General features: G+C 36.7%; 2 pseudogenes across 2 annotated transcripts; one reads left to right on the top strand and one right to left on the bottom strand.

Annotated features, from left to right (window-relative positions):
• Positions 1 to 7159: 7159 nt before the first annotated feature.
• LOC311604114 (serine racemase-like) lies at positions 7160 to 14201 on the top strand (annotated as a pseudogene). The gene is made up of 5 exons (XR_014783656.1): positions 7160 to 7222; positions 10763 to 10803; positions 12231 to 12330; positions 13322 to 13531; positions 13986 to 14201. The product of XR_014783656.1 is annotated as a serine racemase-like (transcript).
• Positions 14202 to 14438: 237 nt separating this feature from the next.
• LOC311602722 (pre-rRNA-processing protein TSR1 homolog) lies at positions 14439 to 16850 on the bottom strand (annotated as a pseudogene). Its single transcript has one exon. The product of its transcript is annotated as a pre-rRNA-processing protein TSR1 homolog (transcript).
• Positions 16851 to 17497: the final 647 nt, after the last annotated feature.

Genomic DNA, 17497 nt, shown 5'->3' with positions numbered 1-17497 from the left:
CCCTTGCTGCCCAATCTAAGCAGTGTTCCTATCGTCCATTTTTTTTGATCCATAATAACAACAATACCTGCTTCATTTGGTTGCATATTGAGTTAATAATTTTAAACTTGTATTAGTGTACTGAAATTTAAATATTTAAATTCTATAAATCATATGCTATTTGAGGAGATAGAATAACAACAAGGTGAACTGAGGATACAAAGATAGAATATTTTAGTGTTTAAGTCTAAGGATAGCTTCTTATCTGTAAAGTATGCATGATGATATGTTCTAACTTATTTTGTTTTAGGAGACTGGACTAAAGCAGGACATAATATGCATTAAATATTATATACAATTTTTACTACATATATAATGACACCTATATACTAACATAGCATATTTTCATTGAGCAAAACAGAGATATAACACCATTTCCATGCTGTAAATATTATCTGTAAGCAGGAAACACGTGTACAGCAGAGGGCTAGGTGAGTCCTGGAGCCAGCATTAAAATGAGTTACATGCATATTCTTTGTGGTTTGGAATTCTCTTGTAACATCAAAACTCTGAAGAACATCAGGCAAGCAAATGTAGCAAGCTTAATAAAAATGAATTCTATAGACCCAAAACAGTCTTCCTACTACTAAAATGGTTTCTTTTTAAAAAGAAAGGTAACATTTGTCTTTTTGCTGACATATTTATGGCTAAGTAACAGTGATCTGAAATTACTTTCATTGATACGTGAATATTTAGTGTATTTTCTGTTCTCTGTCTTTCTCCTCCACTCTGAAAGGTGATAGATACTCTGTGAAATAAAATACAAAATATTCTAGTATGACTTTAAATTATCCATCATACCACTATCAAAGCCACAGCTGTTGTCTTAATGAGAATATGAGATAGTTTGTCCTGGAGCTATTGTGAGTGACCATGCCCTGAGAACACAGATGTATATTACCACGAATTTCATTTCCAACATGGAAGTGGTTTTGTGCCTTTGCAGAATAACAAAAGTCATAAATCAAGGTAAGTTTAAAGTGAATTGTGGGTATATCAGATAGAGCACTGCAGTGAGACGGTGAAAGGTTTCCTATGAGTCCTCAATGATTTTTAATGACACCCTTAGCTTTTGAATTGACAGAAGTTACCAGTTTACTGTATAAATAAATTCCAAAATGTTTTAATCAATTAGTTACATGATTTTAATTCCAACATTTATGTAGGCAAGGAAGGGCTGTTCCAGAGGGATAGAACTAGCCCAAAATAAGGAAGTTAGTCTCTGGACATGCAACATTCCAATCTTTGTTCAATACTGACACTTTAATCTGGTCATTTTTTGCAGACACAGCTTCTTTTCAGAAGTTCTCATTAACAATCACAATTATCATCAACATTAATACATGAATAAATGAGTAACTTAGAGACTATATTATAAATATATACATTCAAGCAACTGGAGAAATTACTTTTCTAAATTGACAGATATAAATAACATACCCATTATTTTGTTTGTATACATGTCGTAGGCTACTATGGGTATGCACATACATTCAACAGCAGCCATGTGGAGATCAGAGGACAGTTTGCTGAAGTTGTCTCTCTCCTTCTACCATGAGGAGCACAATGATCAACCCTACACTGTCAGATTTAGTAGCAAATGCCTTTATACACTGAGCCATCTCATTAATCCCATAAAATACAAATTTTAAAATGTCCATTAAATCAATGTGTACTTTTGTTCCCTTCTTAGAAATAATATTACTTTTCCTTTTTTCCATTGTTTCATATTATGTTTCATTGTTCATAGTTACTTATGGGATCAGGACCTTCCTACTTACCATTCATTAATGAACATAGAGCTCAGACTGTATTCTTAAATGCCCAATGGCCAAGATACTCATCTTTGAAATATATGCCCATTTCTAATGTCTAGGTTCCTTTGATATAAATTACTTATGAACACAAAGTCTTAATACTGCTTTCTTTTTAGTCTATCTCAACCCAGAACTCCCAATTTGAACTACAGCTTGATCATTGACTACAATGTCCCTAAACAGATAGATGAGAATATCATTGCCAAATGTATTTTGTGTTAGTTCCAGTTTCTGTGAATTCATCCCATTGAGCTAAAAATACTAGAGAAACTATAATATCAAAATGGAACCTAGCTTTAAAAAATATATTTTGTATTCTGTTGCATCAGTGTTCGCTCTCACAGAAACAGCAACAATATTATCACATAATAGATTTGGAGAATATATATAAATATATATATATATGTACATATTTCTATATACATGCACACACAGAATTATTGTTTTAGGATAGGGATTTGGGATATTCAGTGAAGGAACAGTCATAAAAGCTCTCACCTGTAATTATTTGGAAGGTAGACCAAGTGTCTGTTAGACCTGGAGCTTCAGAGGAAAAGATTTTTTAAAAGGCAGATGGTTGATAAGTGTGTGACTGTTATTTATGCATTGAGCCATGATTTATATAAGTACCTGGGCTCCAGCAAGAATAAGCATTCTTTGAACAGAGCTTGAAAAGAACAAAGGAAGCCAGAGGATAAGCAAGAAAAAGCTAGAAGAACCCACTGCTTTTTACCCTGAGAAAAAAAGAGATAAGCCTGCAAGATGTTCTGAGTACTGGAGATATACTAAGATTCTGTAAGAATAGAGCTTCAGTTTGTGCAAAAATCAGCGTAAAAGTATACAGTTGCTTTAGGCCTGTGGTTGCATGTGTGTGTGTGTGTGTGTGTGTGTGTGTGTGTGTGTGTGTGTGTGTGTGTGTGTGTGATACCATGTTCGACATGGGAGAAGACTAATTTGACCAACACACACTTGGGTTAGAGAGTTTCTACAAAGAACAAGGTGATTGTCTTGATATTTGGGTTTCTTTTTTACACTCCCTTAGATAGTGCCACGGTGATCATAAAGGAGGAACTGGACCAATGGCAGAAGAAGGGCCACAGGATGCACCAAGTAGAATAGCATCTCTCTTATTCAAGAGAGTAGACTAAAACAGCAAGACAAATCACCAGACAAAACAACTTTCATTGCACCCTTCAGTAGTGTGCCTGATTGCATCACATTTTTTGGCCCTAAATCAGAGACTCCATGACGTTTTCATCCCCTGCTTTCATGAGTACTGATGGTGAGCATGAGAGGACATCCACAGCTTCTATTGCAATCCATAGGTTATTAGGGAGTAAAAGACACAATTAAAACTTAATGAGCGTATGGATGACTTGTAACTAGGATGGATGCTGTGAGGTATCCTTTGGGAAAGAGCAGGTTTTCCTAGAGAGAAACCCTGTGTGTATGGGTGAAGGTAGCACATTACATGGTAGCTGCTTGTTCTCAAAGAAGCATACTCTTCCTCATTCATAAACTTGTCCTTCTCTTTCAGGTAGTTCCATGTACCCAACTATATTCTTCCACGGAATATTTCTGTCCTCACTTCAGTCTCCTAAGTGCACTTCTTGCTCATTCCTTTCTGAGGACTGAGTACAATCCCAAGTAACGGGTAAAGGAAGCTTTTCTCCTGATATGGCTTTAGATATAAACTCCCCATTTCTCACTAAACTAAAATTTCTCTGGACTACAGGAAGAAAAGATGACTTTTTATCATGTTGATCTATTTCATATTCAATTCAAAAATTTCTTTACTGAATAATACAAAGGTAATATCTACAAATCCAATTCAGTTCTTTTTTATTTTATTTTATTTTTTATTTTATTAATTTATTCATATTACATCTCACTGTTTATCCCATCCCTTGTATCCTCCCATTCCTTCCTCCCTCCCATTTTCCCCTTACTCCCCTCCCCTATGACTCTGACTGAGGGGGACTTCCTCCCCCTTTATATGCTCGTAGGGTATCAAGTCTCTTCTTGGTAGCCTGCTATCCTTCCTCTGAGTGCTAGGTGGCAATTCAGTTCTTAAGAACAGAGCTCTGTAGCAGACCATCTGCAAGACCACAACATCTCTTCTTCCTCCAGGCTCCAACTAATCACTCAGATCTTCTACTCTAAGCTTCCCCCAATTCAATCCATTATCCCTGCCCCTGACTCTAGCAGTATTTATCTGGGAAACTACCAAGTAACCTTGCCAGAGAAGCTAATCAGCTAGGGTAGCTTTAGATGTTTATTCTCCTTTGTCTCCTCCATATGCAAACCCTTAGTCTCATTCTCAGCTTTGTAGCATCTCCTGCTCTCATTCCCAGGGATGTAAAGAGATCCAGGTGGAACACTCTGCTTCTCTCCTTCCTGTGGACCCCACGAGTTCCGTTTCCATTCCTAAGTGTCTTCTCCCAATATGTTGGAACACATTTTACCCAGAACTCATGCGAACTTAACTCATTACCAAATGAAAAATGGATCATGACCTAAAGTAAGAAGGAAGTTAAAAACTTGCTAGAATTGAATGAAAATTAATTCACAACATATCAAACCTAATAGGACAAAATAAGGGAAAGGAATATCTAAGAGGAAAGTTCATAATACTACATGCACATAAAAAAGGAGAGATATCAAATTAGCAACTAAACAGCACAGCACACCAGAAAGCTCTAGAAAAAAAAAGAATGAATCAAAATAGAATGGAGTAGGAAAATGGCGAGAAATAATCAACTTAGGGCTTAAAGCAATAAAATGCAACAGCGACAACAACAAAGACCATAAAAATCAAAGAATAAAAAAATGCTAGTTTGGAAATTAGGTAAATATATTTACTGTTGGATATCCTGGTATAGGAATATGTGTGCTTAAAATCAATAGATTTTTGTCAGCAGTATAAATTGTAATTTGAATTTCTGGTTAAGTTTGATTTTTCTTTGATTTGTGGAATATCTTGTTTTAATGTTCATTGTGTTTTCCTGATGATTTAAGTTTTATTTTTAACTCACATGGCTTTTCATTGTATATCCATGAAATTGGAAAGTGAAGACAGAATTAACCTGTCTTATTATCAAAGAATCTTTAAAATAATAAAAACATCTTTAAGTGCCAAATTCTGTAGGTCTACAAGGGTTTTGAAGATATTATCTAACTATTTTACCTTATCTATCAGTTAAACCTAGAATGTATATTCTTGTGATAAAAATAGACTAGTATTTCACATGACCCTGATTTGATCAAATAACAATTAACTTGTATTATATAATTATTCTAAACAGCCTACAAGAGCACTTTCAAATTTTTGGAAGTTTCTGCCTAAAAATAGATAAGCTTGGATGCAGGCAGAAGAGATGGCCAAACTCTGCCAAGACAGGGTAAGCAAGTCCTCAAAAGTTCCTGCCTCACAAATATCTGTCAGATATACAGGTCTAGAAGGCTGAAGATGATGCTCCAACATTATAGAGAGTCTTGGGTTACTGTTCAGGCAGCAAACTGTCTCTGTCATTTTTTATTTTCATTTTAGAAGCTGCTAACTTGCACTTCCTGTTTACTCAGGTAATTACTTTTTATTCCTTCTTAAGTGTCTGATGGACTTGAAGATCAGATAGTTTAGTTTTACAATTAAACTTAGTTGTTTAGTGGTTAAGATGTTTTTAGATCTAGATAGATGTTTTTATGTTGATATAGATGAAATATGGTAGATATTGGTTTACATTCAGAACTGTATACTCACAAAGATAGGACAGATGTTTTCTCCAAGGTTGCCAAATACAAATAGCAAAAACACTATGACTCTAACATTTATATAATTCCTGATTGTTTCTTGGTTCTTCTTGCTGTATGTAGTTTATTGTATATATGTGTAACAATATAAATGTCTATGTTAAAAAAGGAAAAAGAAAAAAAAAAGCAAAGACAGGAACATAACATCCTGATAAACAAACAAACACATCAAAAGACAAAAACAAACTAAAAACCCCTAAATCAATGGTTTTCTGTGCTAAGACTTATGTAGACAGCAACTCAGATAACAACACCCCACCACAGGATGGACATGGAACTAACAAATAGTTGTTTCCCACTGATTGCTGAGCCAGACAAAGCAGTGAATGCCTTTCTGTAAAGGCATGAAGAACTGATTCACCTCCTCCTTATTCTTAAATAAAGAGATGTGATTGCCGTGTTTTTTAATGATCATAATTAGTCGGATTCTGTATTTTTGTAAGGTACATACAAGAATGTGTGGGCCAAATGGACAATGGGCTACTTTCTACCTAGATAAAACGTTACGTTTAAAATCAAGCCTCTACTCTTTGACATAATGAAAATGTAATAGATTATGAATTTAAAATACATGTTCTATACGATGTGTCTTTTTCAATAATGGAAGAAACATATTCATAAAAAATGTACTGGTGAATCTATCAGCAGTAGTGGTTTTCTATCCACTTGTGTCAAAGAATCAATTTATTAGTCTTTCCTGCTTTACATGGGTATATAAATGGGATATGTGTTGCTTTGTTTTTTGTAATTTTTGCCATATTTCAATATTAGATAACCTTATTTTCACCTTTCTCTACTTTCCATATATTGTAAGCACATTTTGTATCGCTGAATATTTCTCTAAAGTAGAAATTTAGGATTGATTTCTTTAGGGTAGTTTCTTTCTTTCTTTTTTAAATTCAAAGTCAGAAGCACTTTATAATTTAATATATTATTAATAGTCTTTAAAGCATATATATATATATGCTTTAGTGTTTGAAGTCTACCACTGCTAGCAGCCAAATGGTTGAAAAGACACACTAATTTCTATTTGGCTTAGGATGTCTCAACTAAGAATCAATAGATAGTTTTCACTTATGTATTTGATATTCAACCAATTGAACTAAAATTTGTTCCTAGTTAATCAAATTTTAATTTGTTATATTTAATACCTTTTTTTTTTAATGTATTTATTTATTTATTCACTTTACATCCCGGTCATAGCAGCTTCCCTGTTCTCCTCCCAGTCTCACTCTCATTCCCTGTTCCCCCATGCCCTATTCCTCAGAAGAGGGGAGCCCTGCTACCCAGCCACCCTAGTTCCTCAAGTTGTTGCCTCATGACAGAGTGAGTCAACTCCCCCTGTGGCCTGGTAAGGCAGACCTGCTGGAGGGGATCGGGGAGTGATCAGAAAGCAGGCAACAGAGTCCATGTCAGAGTCAGCCCTGGTTCCCCTTACTAGGGCACCCACACGACCCTGAGATGCCCATTTGTTACATCTGTGTAGAGGGGATATGTCCAGTCTATTCATGGTCCTTGGTTGGCGCTTCGGTCTCCACAAGGCGCTGTGGGTCCCGGTGAGTTGGCTCTTTTGGTCTTCCTGTAGAGCTCCTGTCACCTCCAAGTCTTTCTATCCTTCCTCCCACTTTTCCATGTGACTCCCTATGTTGCTATGTTAGACTTGGTATAAGAAACATTTTGCTTTTATGTATTAAGTAGCTGGAGAGTTTTTGATGCTGTTGACTCTCAATTTATTAGAAATGCACTTGCGCTTTAACTATAGTGTGCTACACTGACTAAATTCATGAGACTTTAAACATTGTGCTTTAGTGTATGCTAGGACATCTTGAGCAACTATTACCTTTGACTCTGTTTGTTTTTGTTTATTCATGCATTCATTTTAAGAGAGAGTGTCACTCAATAGTTCAGGCTGGCCTTTAAACTCACTTTGTAGTCCAGTCCAGGCTTAAATTTACACTTCTCCTGCATCTTTGTCTAATAGCTGAAATGACAGAAACAAAGTGAATACAATGAGCTCATTTTTACTAACATTTACTAACATTTGTTTAAAAAACTATGGTAAAGAAGGCTGATTTCTTAAACACTGAAGGTACAATTTCCTTATAATTTGTAACTCTACAGAATGAAGGTTTTCATAATATTTTCCTACCTCAAATATATATATTATATAATATATAATCATTATCAGTTTCTAACTAGTAATATAAAATATAAATATTATGATATATAATATTATATATAATTATATACTGTATAAACATATAATATAAAATATTAATAAATGTAAAGTATAAAAGTTTATATGAAATACTTATTAGTCAAAAATCAAGTGACTGTATGTGTGTGCTGAACATTCTCCACAGTTGAGTGGAGAGTGTCATATTTGACCATGTCCCCTGGAGGGGGAGACCCGGTGGCACTCACAGGAAGGACAGCAGGTTACCAAGAAGAGACTTGATACCCTATGAGCATATACAGGGGGAGGAAATCCCCCTCAGGAACAGTCATAGGGGAGGGGAATAAGGGGAAAATGGGAGGGAGGGAAGAATGGGAGGATACAAGGGATGGGATAACCATTGAGATGTAACAAGAATAAATTAATAAGAAATTTAAAAAATAAAATATAAGTGCGCACCTATGGGAAATTAGACAGAGAATGTGCACACAAGGAAGCACAAAATCAAATTCCTTAACTATTATCTATCTATGTATTTTGTGATCCGAAATTCCATCTTGAAATGAATGTTTCTTACTTATGATATGTTTGTCCTATTACTGTAGAAAAAGACATTTTAATTAAAATTATAGAGAGTGCAATTTAATAGAAAAACTGAATTTAATAAAAGTCATTTCTAAGTAAAAAAACCTAAAATACACTAATGTAAATTTTAATATATTAACATGTGTTAATTAGATATTCATACTTCAAACATATATATAGTTTATTAAAATAAATATTATTTTATTTAAATCTTAGTAAACTAGGATATGGAAATAATTATTTATATATAGCCTACACTATATTTAATCTTTAGCTATTGATTTTTAAAGGTCTGAGTATGCAAATTGATTTAAATTTTAAGGAAGTCAATTCTTAATAATAACAAATTGTTTTTTTTAACAATTATTGAGCAATGATTTCCATGCAAATATACTATGTGCTAAGTTCAGCTATTTCTTCTCTTTTTAATAAGCCAGACTTAAAAAAAACAGCCAACTCAGCAATGCTGTTAGCTGCTAGTTGTTGTGTGTGATCGATTTTAGTTCTAAATCAATTATACTTTTAAAAGTGAAGGAGCATATCCAAGTCAGCCCTGTCTTTCTCAGTATTAAGCTTTGGGTTTTCTCATGCCAGTTTAATGATCCCATCACCATTTTCATTCTGCTCCGGCTCTATCCCTTGGAAGTAGTTTTACATGTTGTGGTTTGAATATACCATTGAAATATCTCATGTGTCTGCAGTGTAATTTTGATTTTGAAAACCACAAATCCTTTAGAATCACAGTATTGAATTAGTCAAAGAAACAAAAAACAAAAAAACAACAAAACAAAACACTGCTGATAACGCTCTAGTTCACACAACCTGCGCATGTGCAAAGCATTTTTTTCTTGAACAATTCCTTTATTCATTAATTAACGAAGATAATCTCTACATATCTTTCAAATTTTAAAATTCAACCTGTTTTTTTTTTGTCAGTTTCAGTTGATAATGAATGCCCATATTATTTACTTTAAGTGTTGCTTCAGAGTTTCACACAGGCTTTTTTTTAGAGGCTAGAAAATTTCTGTGGCTTTTTAAAATATTGTGTCTTAAGCGTTGGAATTTCTGCTTTACACTTATATCTATAATCCAAGATTATATATAACTTTGTTCATGCTGTTTTTCTATGGGTAATATTCTTCTAATTTATGTAAAATTCATAGTTTAGAGCAAAGGAGATGGCTCAGTGGGTAACGGATTGTGCTGCCAAGTCCGATGGGCTGAATTCCAGTCCCAGGACACATTTGATTGAAGAAGAAAGCTGGTTTCAGCCAGTTGTGCTCTAACCTCCACAAGTATGCATGCATGCAGGTGCATACAGGTGTCCACACACTAAGGAATGGAATGAAGTTTTAATTTTACATATTAAATATATAATATTTTGGGTTCTTGGTTTCTGGTAACCTACTACTTTGTGTTGCGCCTGTCCCCATAAGTATAGCCACTTATGGGTATTCTTTATATTAAAATAGCAGAATGGATAAAGACACACAGAATAAATCTGCCTATTGCAGAAATGGATATAGAATTCTCTTGAACATCAGTTTAAATTTCTATTTTTCTTGACATAAAGCATTTATACTTCCACATTTTTCAAGAGCCTTCAGAATGCTGTGAAGCCTCCACTGTCATAAGGAGTATAGCACTATCCTTTACCATGTCTTCTCCCATATGTTTTGTCTTTTTGCTTACATAATATATGGAGGAGGTGTTATTTTACAACAATTTTAATTTATGATATTTAGTTAAGTCAATGGATATTTGTAAGAATTCATTGCCATTTTGTTTGTTTGTATTGGTTACTACTGTCTTACCACAGTAAGTCCCTGCCAGGCCTGTGAGTTACTCTATATAGCCCATGCTGCTTTCAAACACGTGGAAATCTTTCTGCCTAACTGCTGAAGGCTGAGATTATAGGCAGGAAGCATCACGCCCTGCTTCATATAATTACATTGAGAATTCTTTATTTAATTTACTGCACACAGCGTTTGTGAGAATTTTATTGTTGTTGTTACTGCTGCTGTTGTTTTTTTCTGTGTTGGTAAGTGTGAAGGTCTTTTACGTTCTTGATATTATTCCCTTTACAGAAATCTACTTAATAAGTCCAAGACCTCTCTCATTCAGTTAGCTTTCTCTTCACTTGGCAGAGTGATATACCTCCATTTGTCTCTTTGTCTATCTTTGTAATTCTTTTTGCTATTGGTGGTTTTATGCCCCCCTCCTTTCTTTTTAATTGTTGTCCATTCCTTTGCCATGAAATAGTTTTGTTAATTATTTTCTTAAAGGAGATTCATGTTACTAGCCTTACTTTAACTCATGTTTTTTCTACTTTAAGTTGTGTTCTGTCATTGATGAAAGAGGTCGTTTCATTTTCCGGTATGTACAGATCCAATATCCCCAGCACCATTTACTGAAAAGACTATCATTTTCCCTGTGAGTGTCCTCTGTGTTCTTGTTTGAAAGCTCTTACTTAAACTTGTGATTTGATTTCTATATTTCTTTTTGTACTATTGATTAGTGTATCTTTACTTATGATAAAACTATGTTGGTTTGATTATTATAATGTACCATGTTTTTATCATTAGACAGTACTGATATTTCATTGTTTGTTCTTTTTTCTCAACATTTCTTTAGATATATGGAGATTATTGTAGTACCGTATACAATTTATGGTTTTCCTACATTTATGATGATTGTTGTTGTCATTTTGAGAGTAATTTCATTAAATCTGCAACTCACCATGAGTCATATGAGCATTTAGATGTTACTTCTTTCAATATATGAGCATAGAGTATCTTGTTGTTGTTGTTGTTTTCATATTTGTGAGTTTTCTTCAGTTTCATCCATAGATATTTCATAGTTTTTATTGTATAGGTCTTTCACTTCTTGATAAATGAGATTGCATTTTCATTTGTATTATAGATAATTCACTATGTATACAGTAGTGAGTCTTATCGTCCTTTTGTTATTTAAAAATATTTTAATCATATGTATGGGTGTTCCAACGTGTGGGTTTGTACACATGAGTGTAGGTGCTTGCAGAGGTGTGGGAAGGTGGTTCAGAAATGTCTCTTAGTCATGCTCAGTCACAGATGAGTATTAGGATCTGTTGCATTGTCGCACGAGAATGCAGCCTTAGACATCATGCAGACATCATACATGTGTTTTGCGAAAAACTTGCATGTTTGATTTGCTAGCATTGAATTTGGCAAGGACCATGTCATTTCATAATGTCAGTAAGGTAGGGATACCTGGCTACTTAACCAAGTCCAGTGATCTACTTGAACTTTCCTACTTCATCTGTCATTGACTATGATACCATGTGTTCTACGAACACTCACCACACTCCCTTTAGCAAAAAAATGCCTACATTTTATCATTTCTGTCAAGTTTCATTAAAATGCATGGCTGAGAATCATGAAGAAGGTGAAATGTAGTAGGTTGTTATTGCTGCTGTGGTGTCTATGGAAATATTTAGTTATAATAGAAAAATGTCCCTGTATTTCTATTCAATTTCTTAGGTAAAAGTATTGCAGATATACCAAAAATATTAATAAAATTAGTTTATAATAGTGTCAATAGCATATTCAGAAATATAAGCAAAAATAAAGATTGAGAAAATAGACTTAAGTTACATACAGATTAGAATTTCCTAGTAATTAAATGATCTCTTGCTTTTACATTTGTCATGTCTGCGTAATCATCACTTCTGAGGACCATAAACACACCACATTAAGTAAGAAAACAGAGCCAGAAGAACAGATGTGTAACCCTCCTGTCATCTTAACTGCCCCAACCCCTAGATTCAGTTCCCAAAGACCTCTCACACTGTCACCATCCATGTCCTCATCTCAGCCCCATCTCACCTCACTGGCTAGTCATGCCCACAACTCCTGCTTCCAGGTATAGGCCATGTCAGTCAGAACCAGTGAGTGACCCACTTGCAGGTGAACTTCCCACATCCTAGGTTCGATTCACAAAGACCAATTACATTGTCTCTCCAGGTTTTGTTCCACTGTCATCCCCTTCTGCTTCTGCTATGCCCTGGATCCTCAGGAAGACCATAGATATCAAGGATCAGGCCAATGTCATTGGATGTTATATTCTAGATGACTTCTCTATGGCAACTTATCCCCAAATAATCGAGGCAGAGACCTTTTTAGAATTGTGTATGTAAAGTGAATAAATAAATAAAATTTAAAAGAAGTATAAAAGATTAAAGCACCATAACTAAGAAGATATCAACTCTCTAGAAATTCTAGAAATCTCTATAAATCCTGAGGGTGCCAGAAATCTAGCCTGCAGAGCCCAGAAAAACAATAAGGAAACAGAAAGCGAGGGACAAAATACTCACCCAACATGACAAACATGGAAATCAACATCTTGACCAGTAATCATCCCAAACCCAAATAAAAAATGCCAGTATAAGATCATAATCAGCAACAGCCAGAGCAACAACAAAGCCAAGCTATCCTATGACTGCAAAATCTGAATATTCCAACACAGCTGGGTCACAAGAGAATGACCTTAAAACCAATTTTATGAAGATGATAGAAGCCGTTAAAGGCCAAAAAAAAAAAAAAAAAAAAAAAAAAAAAAAAAAAAGAAAGAAAGAAATCACAGAAAAGATGAAGAAAAAAAATTGGAGAAACTGAAAAGACAAGAAATCAAACCAAGTCCAAAACAAATAAACACCAAACAAACAAACAAAATAAGAACAAAAACAGGTGAAGGAAACTCTTTATTTATTTATTTTTCAGATACAACTTTTATTAAAGTGCTTCAAAGTCATATTTCCATTTTGGAGATCAAAAGAAAAACCCTTCAATACAAACATGTGTTAACCATCACGCCTCCTTTAGGTGTGCAGGCAAGTCTCTGTACCTTCCCCTAGGCCCTGAAACCTAGCTTGAAGGTGTTCACTGCTGAGCTCTTGAGCTCAGATGACTGCTACCAGTCCAAACCGAAAGGAGAACTGACGCCCAATCTTCAGCATCCAGAAACCATAGCAGATGGTGTCAAATCAAGCATTGGCTTAAATATCTGGCCTATTATAAGGGACCTTGTGGATGACGTCTTCACTGTCACAGAGGAAGAAATCAAGGTGAGTCTCAGATGAGAAAGTAGCAACAGTCTAACTTCCTAGGCAAAAGAAACTTACGAACAATTCACCTAACCAGGTGACCTGTGGGCACCCAGACAGCAGCAGGGCCAGGCTGAGTTGTATATGCATAGTTTATTACTAAGCGCATACTCATCGAAACAAGCCCAAATGTCTATTTTATTTGGCATTAAGAATTTAACCTACGGCCAGGCATGGTGGCTCATACCTTTAATCCTAGCACTTAGAAGGCAGAGGCAGGTGGATCTCTGTGAGTTCAAGACCTGTCTGGTCTACAAAAGCAAGGCAAGGACAGCCAAGGCTACACAGAGAAACCCTGTCTTAAAAAAAACAAAAACAAAAACAAAAAACAAAAAAAACAAAAAACCAACCTAACCTACTAGACTTTAGCTCCACTTCTTGTTTCATTAACCCTTGCTCCTTTCTGCACCAACAGTATGCAACCCCAGCTGGTGTGGGAGAGAATGAAGCTGCTCAGTGAGCCTACTGCTGGTGTTGGGCTGGCTGCAGTGCTGTCTCTGCATTTCCAAACAGGCTCTCCAGACATGAAGAACATCTGTGGTGGGAATGTAGACTTACCCTCGCTAAACTGGGTGAAGCAGGCCGAAAGGCCCGCTCCTTACCACACTGCTTCTGTTTAGATTCATGGAAAAGATAAGATTGTCTCTAGATTTTGTTTTCCATCTTTTTAAAAAACTTTTCAAAACCCTAATGGAGAAAAGTATTTCAGTAAGATTTACAGTTTGGAGATGAAACTGTAAGTAAGAACAGTGTAAACACTGTACTTAGCAGAGACCACTGAAATAGAAAGCACAAACTGCCTAGTCACAACCCACAGCCTCCATGCTGGAGTCCTGGCTGCAGGAAAGACAGAACACCACAGAATCCATTACTCCGTGTCCACTTCAGACATTGCTAAAGAGATCTCACTTTTCACCCAAGGTACTGGTTCTGGTACACAGGGATCATAAGTCCATTTGGGGAAAACTTGCTTATAGAGATTCATTAATACTGTATCCTGAGATTTTTAGCTTCCCATCAAAACTATACTTCATATGGCCATGGGTACCTAGAGGCTCTTTGATGTGTCCCCTGCGGCCCCACTTGGTTCTCAGTTCCACAGGCTTAAACCATATCACATCCTCTCTGTTGAAGAACATGTAACCACTGCTGCCATCTTAGTGAAGATCTTGAAAGGATGACCACTCAGAACAACTCTCTTGATGACCATCCTGTCTGGATCCACTGATAAAAAGATGACCTGTAGCAATAAAGCTATGCATTCCATGGCTTCTCTGCTTGAAAAGCAGCACAAATGCAGGAGGAAAAGTGATTGGTTCAAACACTGTCGCCAGTAAGGCTGCATCAGCAGTCAGGAATCTCTGAAATTTGTGTTTATCAGCTGCTGTGTGCTGAGAGAACAAAGGTGGAAACGCCTGAATCCACAGTGGAAGATCAGCTCTTCTTTGGCCTTCACAGGTTCTGTGTTGCCAGGGTTCTGGCTTACCACCATGTTCAACACTGACATCCTCTATTCATAAGGTAGCAAAGAAAATGCAATCAAAGGTGCTCCTTGCCTGAAATACTCAATCACTGAGACAGGAACATCAGAGACATGAAGTGTGACATACCAGCCAACCTCAGCTCCTTCAACTTCTTTTCCCTCAATCTCTTTAAAGATTCTTTTCCTAGTATTAATGAAATTCTGAAACTGGAAGATCAGAGCATAATCTCTAGGAAGGTTCTCCTTAGGGTACCAAGGAGATGTCCGGATGCTCTTGAGGCCTCTATATTTCTTAAATCGGATTCTAGCAGCCACATCGCAGGGGGTATCCATGTCATCTGGAAACATTCCTTCTAGTCGTTCCTGTTTATACTTCTCCAGCATTCTCTCCTCGGCGGCCTCGTTATTAACCTTCTCATCATACAGGTCGTCACGCACAGACTCCCCTAGAATCATAGTCTCACACTCCTCCTCCTCTTCCTCCTCACCACTCCCATCCTGAGACTCCTCTTCCATAAAACCTTCACGTTGTATATCATCATATTCATTGCCTTCCCCATCGCTTTCATCATCTTCATCCAAAATCCACTCAGCTTGGTAATTGGATGTTCCTTTAGGGACCTTCTTTACCACCCTGGATCGCTGCTTCAATAAGTCATCTGCCTCATCCAGCTCCTCCTCAGTGGGCCAGGTTTGCTCCCTTTCCATTGGATCTGGCACAACTCTGGTTGTAAAGTCTCCTGCTGGTCAGGGTCTGCCTTCATCAGAACTTTAAGGTCTTCCTCCATGTCATCTGCAGTATCTGTAACACAAATCTCCGTTGTCATGCTTGGTTTCTTCTAGGATTTATTCACTCTAGGATTTAACGGGAAAGGGTCCACAGGCGCATTTATCTGATTCATTTGGAAATCACCATGTCCAACAATATGCAGCAAGTTATTTACATTCAGAGTCCTCCCTCGAACATAGCCTGAGATTTACAAGGTGCCCACAGAGCTGTTTTCCTCACTTGGCATGAAGTCAGCAACATGGGCAAACAAATAAGCTCGCCGCTCTCAAAAAGCAAGATGTCGTTGCTTCTGGTTAGCCAACTGTCTAAGCAGCATTTCTACTTCCTGTTGGGTGTCTAGAGACAGGACTTTGTCTTCAGGAAAGCGTTTCTCCACTGTTTTACTGAGCTTCTCTCTGGCATCTATTTGTTTCTTTGGTGGAAGACCAGAAAGCCCCTAGACAGCTAGTTGTATAGGTGGGAAGGCCCTGAGCAAACAGACAAGATGGACAGTAATCTCCAGTACTGTCCCAGCCTTCTAGCGGGTCCAGGAGGAACAGAATGGTATCAGCAACTTTTGCCATGTGTAATACAGTATGCAGATCCCCTGGTCTGGCATATGTGAAAAACCAGTGATATGTCAAACCAGGACACAGAAGCATAAAGCTGTGGGTGCTCCCCCATTCGTTCAAGTACACTGTCCCCAAGTCTTCATTCTGAAGCAGTTTAAATGCCTCTGGAAGGGAAATGCTGTTGTGCAGAGGCACCACCAGCACCTGATGTGGAGGCCCATCCTTGCTGCCCAGCTGCCTCTTCTCTGCCAGAACCGCCTCCCTTTTCTGCTTTCGGAGCTGGGTGGCGTGATGCCTCTGGTCTACTCGGCTAAGCTGCTTCTTCAGCTTCTTGCTCAGGATCTTCGGTACTACACGGCCTTTACTGTCCCATTGTGCGGACCCACCACCGTGGTGCCACCCGCCTTTATGAGCTTTATTCTGCTGCTTCAGCGGGCCGGAGCGGTGAGCCACCATTCTGCGGCCCACGTGCACCGAATAAGCACTGAAGGAAACTGTTTAGCACATGAAAATGGAAATAAAGGGAACAATGAAAACACAGATTGAGGAAATTCTGGAAATGGGAAATCTGGGTAAGTAAGGAACTACAGATGCAAGTATCATCAACAGAATACAAGAGGTGGAAGAAATAATCTCAGGTGTTGGAGATATAATAGAAAAAAAAAAAGATTCATTGGTCAAAGGAATTGTTAAATGAAAACATTCTTAACACAAAGCATCCAGGAAATAGGGAACACTTGAAAAGAACAAAGTTAAGGATAATAAGAATAAAAGGAGAAGAACCCAACAACAAAACCTAGGAAACCTATTTTTTAAATGAAAGAAGAAAAATCTCCTAACATAAACTAGTACATGCCTATAAATGTACAGGAAGTTTACAAAACACCAAATGGATTGTATCAGAAAAGAAAGTCCTTGTGCCAATAATAATCATAACACAAAAGATATAGAACAGAGAGAATATTAAAAGTTACAAGTGAAAAATGCTATGTAACATATTCAGGCAGACCAATTAGAATCATTTTGACTTCTCAGTGGAGAATAAAAGCTAGAAGGATGTGGTCAGATGTATTATGGAGTCTGAGAATACAGATGCCAGCCCA

Source organism: Acomys minous, assembly GCF_964271855.1.
Source record: "Acomys minous genome assembly, chromosome: 8".
Classification (NCBI taxonomy): domain Eukaryota; kingdom Metazoa; phylum Chordata; class Mammalia; order Rodentia; family Muridae; genus Acomys; species Acomys minous.
Note: the sequence above shows the minus strand (reverse complement) of the source record. Positions and strands in the feature narration are given on the sequence as shown.